This window comes from Macrobrachium nipponense, chromosome 45, assembly GCF_015104395.2.
Source record: "Macrobrachium nipponense isolate FS-2020 chromosome 45, ASM1510439v2, whole genome shotgun sequence".
Lineage (NCBI taxonomy): Eukaryota > Metazoa > Arthropoda > Malacostraca > Decapoda > Palaemonidae > Macrobrachium > Macrobrachium nipponense.
In genome coordinates, this window is record NC_061105.1 from 42,094,133 (window position 1) to 42,102,888 (window position 8,756).

Genomic DNA, 8,756 nt, shown 5'->3' on the forward strand with positions numbered 1-8,756 from the left:
AGGTAACAATAAATAAATGGTAAGCATAGTAACCAGATACTTGGCACTTCGTCACAATATATATATATTATATATATATATTATATATTAGGATTATATATATATCTATATATATATTTTATATATTATATGTAATATATATATATATATATATATAATATAATATTATCTATATTATATATATATATATATAGTATATATATCTATATATATATATATATATATATATCTTTTCTAATGTTGTATTACTAGGCCGATGTCCTCCTTTTACTCACCTGGTCAACAGGTTTTATTGTTTTGTTTTCTCAAGTGGGTTGCAATTGTTAGAACAATGGTATTTCCAGTTATTTAGAGGCCGATGGAAAGGGCAGCATTATACCATTACCTATTTCAAGCCTTTTTTAAAAGGGCAGACCATAGGAAGGCTTCTCATTGCCCGTCAGAGATGGACTAAATTAAGTGTATCATGGAAAACTTAGTCGCTTGTTTATATATAAATACAAATATATATATATATATATATATATATATATATATATATATATTATATATATATATATATATATATATGTGTGTGTGTGTGTATATATATATATTGAGCGTAATTTGCAGGAAAATAACCGAAAAAACGTTATTTATGCCCCTGCGCACGATTTCCAAAAATGGGGATGCCATTTCTTATATAATATTACTAATTAATAAATATCATATCTTTACTCATGATTTATTATAAACTTAAAAACCTTTCTGTATAGTCAGTTTGATCACGCCTTCATGCCATGCTCTCCCGTCTTCTGTAATCCCCAGTCACTGACTGAATCTGTCTGTTCGTAATTTCAGGATTACCAGCATTGAGAAATGGATGTCTCTGTACAATTTTCCAAATGGCCTGTTCATTAATTATAGGTTTTCATATTCTCTCTCTCTCTCTCTCTCTCTCTCTCTTCTCTCTCCCTCTCTCTCTCTCTCTCTCTCTCTCTCTCTCTCTCATGAATCAAAATCAAATAAATAATCAATCAAGTAATAAAATCCAAAATAAGAAAGAAACAAATGAAGAGAGGAATAAAGATATCAGGTAAAAGAAAAAACCAAGCATCAATGCGATTTACAGTGATGTCAGCAAAAAATTTCAAGCCTCAGCTCTAAGATACAACTCAAGAGATAAGAACTGTATTTATGATGCAAGAGGATATTGCAGATACGGAGAAAATTGCAGATTCAGACACAAAATGAATAATTATGATGAAGGAAGATCAAATATTATGGAAAAGTTTGGATTTTTAATGTCAGAATGTCTGGAAATGAAAAAAGAACAACTACCAGAACAGGAAAGAGACATGGGAAAATCCTTATTATTACCCATATTAAATGAAGGAGAAAACAGCAAACCATCATAGTGATGATGCGCAGGGGTTTAGTTACGAGTAACTCTAAAAGAAAAATAGAGTACTTAGAAGAGCTAACCCAAATTGAAAAAAAATAGATAAATGAATATAAGTGAAACCTGGTATTCCCAAGAGACTATATTGAGAAAGCCACAAAAAACAAGGAAAAATATATGAGAAATATAGTAACTCAGAATGTGAACTAATAGCGGTAGAATTTGAATCTGAAAAATTAATGAACATAGTAATATATAGACCTCCTAATACTAAAGAGTTTGACATAATAATAGAAAAATTGGATGATATATGTAGAAATCACAAGGACTGGACTATTTTCCTATCTGGAGACTTCAACTTTCCTTTCGTAGACTGGAAAGAACGAATAGGAGATAGTGGTTGTACTTATACATATAAAAAAGAGAGTAATAGTAGTGCAGACGATAAGAGGCAATTTGAAAAGCTATTAGATATGCTACTAAAGAATACCAAACATTCAACCCAATAAATCGCCGCTGCCAACCCAAGAAATAGGAAAATACTCTTAGAACCGCAAGGTAAGTTTGTGAACTCGGATTGAAATTATGTTAAAGAAAATAATAGTTTATAATGCGAGTATTTCAGACCATAATGTCATAGAATTAACATTCCATTCCAAAGCAAGTGAAAACAGAGATAAGCAGAAATGAAAAAGTGGGAAGGATATGGAGAAAATAACAACTTCTACAGTAAAAATATAAAACATGGTCATAACTAAATGAAGAATTAAACAAAGATTGGGATAACATTTTCGTAAGTGATGACATAAGGGTAAATACGGAGATATTATATATTAGAGAAAATAGTGGATAAATATAAACGAAAGAAGAAAGTAAACATCAGTCATGCATAACAAGAGACAGAAGGATCTGTTTTCCAAAAAATCAGAAAGTGGAAAAAAGGTCTTGCTAAAAGAAAAGAAAAAATGCATGGAAAGTTATAGAACTAAAAAGTAAGATAGAAAATGCCAGAACAAAAGATTTATACAATCAAAAAGAAAATGAAAAAAGACGGGACTTGGAAAAAAGAAAAAACCCTAGTTAAATATTAAGCAAAACCCCAAACTTATTAATACTCATACGCGCAAGAGATGAATAAAAGAAGAATAGACATAGTCCCTCTAAGAATTGAACGGGAGATTAAACGATGAAAAAAAGGAAATTTGCAACATATTGGCAGAACGATATAAGAGAGAATTCACCCCTGTTTAGCAGACATAGATATTAATGAAGCTGATATTGTGCAGGCTATTAATGAAATTAAAAATGGAGCTGCAGCAGAGCCTGATGGAGTCCCTGCTATTTTGTTAAAGAAACTAGTTCATTCTATCGCAAAGCCACTTGCAATATTATTAAGACAAAGTGTAGATACAGGCAAGATTTATGATGAGCACAAATTAGCATATATTACCCCTACATTCAAAAGTGGATCAGACTAGAGGCAAGTAATTATAGGCCTGTGAGTCTAACATCACATATTATGAAAGTGTATGAAAGGGTAATGAAGAAAAATATTATGAAACATTTAATAAAAAATAAAATTTGTTTAATATGGACATAACATGGTTTCGTACCCGGAAAAAGTACACAAACCCAACTGTTAGTCCACCGTGAGAACATATACAAAAATATGAAAAGCAGAAATGAAACACAGAGGTGGTTTATCTAGGCTTTGCAAAAGCTTTTGACAAGGTAGACCATAATATGTTAGTGAAGAAAACATTAGGAAAACATGAATATAGTGGATAAAGTAGGAAGATGGTTAAAAGAATTTTTACACAACAGAAAACAGATAGTTATTGCAAACGATGAGAAATCGGATGAAGCTAAGGTAATTTCCGGTGTTCCACAAGGTACGGTGTTAGCCGCATTACTGTTTGTTATTATGATTGCAGACATGAGCAGTAATGTTAAGGACTCGGTAGTGAGTAGTTTCGCCGATGACCAACAAGAATAAATAGAGAAATTACTTGTGATGAAGACAGGAACGCGCTAACAAATGAGACCTTAACAAAGTATATGATTGGGCAGAGGTAAATAGGATGGTATTTAACTCTGATAAATTTGAATCAATAACTATGGAGACAGAGAAGGAAAGCTATATGCATATAGGGGACCTAATAATCAGACCAATCCATAAATAAGGAATAGCAGTTAAAGACCTTGGTGTGATGATGAATAGGAATATGTTATGCAACGATCAAATAGCAATTCTATTGGCAAAATATAAAGCAAACTTGGGAATGTTGTTAACGGCACTTCAAACAAGAAAAGCTGAACACATGATTATGTTTTATAAAACATATGTTCGTAGTCACTTGAATATTGCAATATGATATGGTACCCACACTATCAAAAGGATATTGCCACAGAGAGATGTACAAAGTCCTTTACCGCTAGAATAGAAGTTAAGGACCTTGACTACTGGGAAAGACTACAATCCTTAAAATTATAGTCTAGAAAGGAGAAAGACGCTACATGATAATTCAGGCATGGAAACAGATAGAAGGAATAGCTGAAAATATCATGGAGCTAAAATATTAGAGAGAGAGCAAGCAGAGGTAGATTAATAGTGCCCAAAACTATACCAGGAAAAATAAGGAAAGCACACAGGACATTAATCCACTACACACCAGCATCGATAGTGCAGCGTCTATTCAATGCGTTGCCAGCTTATTTGAGGAATATAACAGGAGTGAGCGTAGATGTGTTTAAGAATAAGCTCGACAAATATCTAAACTACATCCCAGACCATCCAAGATTGGAAGATGCAAAATATACCGGAAGATGTACTAGCAACTCTCTGGTAGACATTAGAGGTGCCTCACACTGAGGGACCTGGGGCAACCCGAACAAGATGTAAGGTCTGGAAGGTAAGGTAAGGTCTCTCTCTCTCTCTGTTGGAGTCATATTCAAATCCTCCATACATTATTCACCTTCACTTCTTCCAGACGATACGTATTTTCAATTCATACAGAGAATTGCCAACGAACTCATGCCAGAGAGACGTTGAATATTCTGTAATTTGAATATTTTCTCATCACTGGTAGGGAATCGTGTTCCTGTAAGTGAACAAGATATAAAAGATGGGAGATGCTCTACGAGAGAGAGAGAGAGAGAGAAGGGAGGGGTTGGGTAGAGAAAGAGGCCCGTTAAGAAACCATGATAAAAAAGGAGAAATAAAAACGGAAGCAAAGAGAAGCTTAACGAGAGAGGGAGAGAAAAAGTACCCGGTAAAAGAAACGTCATTAAGTGGTGGTAAATTAAACACGAGTGTTGTCTTGTTTTCTTTTAATATTGACTTTCAAGAGGGAATATTATTTTGTCGTTGCAAATGACATCCCTTTTTCGCAAGTCAATATTGAATGCCAACAGGTGAATTGGAAAGGCAATTACTGCATATGGCTGTAAGTAATGATTGGCGGGCGATATCTCGAAAATCAATTAAGAAACGTCAATTTAAAAGGTATTTCAGGTTTCGTCTAATGTCTGGTTGCTCTTCTTGCTCTGAAATGTCTCTGTTCATGTTGCTTCGTAGGACATATATGAAACCTTTATGGCAGTTTGTACAGCATATATATATATATATATATATATATATATATATATATATATATATATATATATATATATATATATATATATATATATATCATGTATATATATATAATGTATAGTGTTTATGAAAACATTTTAGAAAAACTGATAATTTAACAGTAGGCCAAGGGAGTCCGCGGTAGTGAATCAAGTTATCAATGTTCAGTCCGGGTACAACTGTGTCATTACAGCGTTAGAAGCGTACGTTGTACTCCGGGATAACCCTCCAGACGTATTAACAACCTCCCTCGTGTCTTAATGAGGAGGATGGGGAGGGGACAATTTAATACCAAACACTAGCCAGATCTGCCATTGACCCATGACTCTTTCAAAACATTAGAAAAGGAATAACCTCAACATGTATCTGTATAAATTATGTGAATTATTCATGGGAAACAGCGGAAAAAACATTGGACGGTACATCTGGCGAGTAAAGGAGGTAACCCCCAAAGCCCTCATTTTGTCACGTTGTTATTAATCACTGACGACCACGTTGTGTTGATTAAGGATATGTTTGCCATTTGTGAAGAAGTTCCGACACGGATTCAAGCAGGGGCGGGGATTGAGCACGCGGGTGGTATGTTTACAATTGTTTGACTTTGTTTAAAGGTGGGTACACACGTGAGAGCCGAACCTTGTATGTGTAACTGAGTTACGCATATACGGTTACAAGGTGTCAAAATGTTGAGGACGAACCGTAACCACGTTAAGCACGTAACTTCATTTCAATCCACTGCGATCATCAGTCTGTCTCTGTTCCGGGTTGTTTACCACGATGGCCACCATGCAAGTAGCAGCTGCCGCGTATATTTATATACATTATTTAACGAAGATGAAGCTAAATAAAAGAAGATGGTGCCAATCAAGTTATATACTAGAAGGGTAGAATACAATGGGTCGGGAATGACTCGCTGACATGAGTTCCAAGAAGTTTCTGGCCACAGTAAAGTCTGTTCGTAATTACTAATAAATTGAAGGACCTCTTCCTCACTCCAATCAGCCATGGTAGACATATACGTACTGACTGACCAAAACAAGGGACTCTACTATGGACGGCCTTGTTCATAGTCGGTGTTAACAAGTTCAGCAACCTCTGTTGTTACGCGTGTCATACAGGTCCCGTCCACACATGGCGTAACGTTCAAAGAGACCTCCCTTTGATTCGGGGCCCAAAAATCGACAATTGCCGGGACGTAGGGCGAACGGAGCCTCGAACCTCGCGGGTTCGGGGTTCGGGTTCGAGGAACCGTCCACACTTGCGTTTTTTTGTTAGCAAGAATCGGTTACATACAAGGTTCGTTCGCACGTGTGTACCCACCTTAATAGTCCCACCATCCGCGAGGGACACACTCAGGCCTGTACCGCCCAAACCACTGTCGAATACCCAGAACCCGGCCAATTTAAACAGTTTACTAAAGTTAAAGCTCTGCTGCCAATCTCGCACATGGCTTTCCTGGATTTTGAGGCGTATAATATTCAACCGGATGACCGGAGAAGACGATCCGAGAATAGTATCTCGGCAGAAAGCTTTCGCTTACTGCTACGTGATCGTTGACGGTAGAACGGGGGAATATTGTACCCATAGACTAAGTCACGGAGAGAAATGCGTTGATGATTGTTTGCAGAACATGAACCGGGACTGGGCGTTATTGCGTGAACGAATGCGTGCGTATCCTTTACATATGACTCCTGAATCCACCCATAAGTTTGAAGCGAGCACTCATTGCGAAGGATGTGACGTCGAATTCAAGACTGGAGTCACAAAACTGCGACATCACGCTCATTTTGTGGCACGGGACAATTTGTGTGTGCACTGTGTCAACAGTGTAATTTGAATATGCAATTTAAGGAGCCAACTTTAACAGTGTTTGTACACAATTTGTCATATGACATCGCCCTGGTCTTGAAGGAGGCGGAGGCTCAGCATGATTTGAAAATTCTGAAACGCGAGGGTAGTAAATTTTACTCGTCGATCGGGCAATCTGAGATTCGTGGATAGCAACAACGTACTACTACCCTTATGATTATGACGGGTTTCAATATCCTGAAACAATATTTCACTTGAAAATTGAAGGAGTTTTGGCCAGTATGTACCCGTAAACCTCATATCAGTTAAAGGCGGGGAAATTATATAAAGGCTATAATAGTTGAATGACTCAATTTGAAGTATTGAAGTAAGTTCTAATTTGTGCTACTTTATGTTGTGTAAACGTGTATATACATATTAACTTGATAATAACGTTAACACCCATCTTAATTCGATGAGCAAAAGCATCTGACACTTCCAAATCTTTGGAGAGTAATATTTTCAAGTATGAACCTCTCTCTCTCTCTCTCTCTCTCTCTCTCTCTCTCTCTCTCTCTCTCTCTCTCTCTCTCAAGATGCTCCACAAGTAATGGGTATTAAGAATAACCAATTGCTCCACCCTTACAATGACTGGCAATTAATGGCCAGTCATTGAGGGCGGTTATGATTTTAGAAGCTGACCAAGATGAGATAGTGAGGTTTTTCTTCTAGGTCTTTCGAGGAGGGTGACGTAATGGCTTTATCCCAGGTCCGTAACGAAAGATCAATTTCTGGCGATAAAAGCTGATTGCCATAAGATGTGATAGGTTGACAGCTTCTACGCTGTATTCTGTAAGAACTGTTCTTTCCGTCACTGCACTGAGTTAATTTATAAGATTCACATAATTAAAGAATACTTATTTTTTTATGCTAAAAGTAGCCTACCTTTGTCGTTTTTTTTTTATGATATAGAAATTTATTGGTTAAACTTATTCACGTTATTTCTGGGCTAATATGAAAACCAGTCTGTTCTCAAATTTGTCCATACATATATATCTCGATGTAAAATATGACGCCGCTAAACCTACTACCACACACCTGCAATAATCTGGATGAGAGAGAAGCTTTAACCTCTATGTCAGACCACATGCGTTTTTAAACTTGATTCTAAGATTCCTCTTACAGTTTCAACGCCACGGTAACCTCTCTGGGTAGAACAAATCAGTCTTGATTTGAAAAGTGGGAAAGCGGTTACCTTCAAAGATTGCACATAAACCTCTCCAGTTTCCGGTGATATTGAAGTGACATTAGTTTATGCTATAGAGATGATGCCTCAGTAAAAAGATGTTCAGAGGCGGGTACAATTCTTAAGTTTTGAAAACCTCCGAGCTGGTAGATTCAAAGCAACATAGTACTATGAATGAGTGAGACTATAGACTCATTTGAGCCCAGTGATTCTCTCTCTCTCTCTCTCTCTCTCTCTCTCTCTCTCTCTCTCTCTCTCTCTCTCTCTCTCTCTTTTGTGGACAATGTCATTGAAATCTTTCACTGTAATTTTAGAACTCGAATCCACACGAGTGCTCTCCTCGAGAGAAAAGGAAGCCTTTCTTATAGTTTTCACACTGAGATTTTTTCTTCTTCTTCTTCTTCTTCTTCTTCTCTCTCTCTCTCTCATCTCTCTCTCTCTCTCGTCTCTCTCTCTCTCTCCTCTCTCTGGCAATACCATTCCAACATTTCAAGTGCAGAAAGGAAACACCCGTGTGACAACCTCTCTCTCTCTCTCTCTCTCTCTCTCTCTCTCTCTCTCTCTCTCTCTCTCTCTCATGCCTGTGGTCATATAAACTGTAGCTATTATCATCCTCATTTTTTTTTTAATTTAGTTTAATGTCCATTAGACAAGAATGAAAACAATTTTTACACGATACTTCATAATTTAACATTTCCGTATCTCAA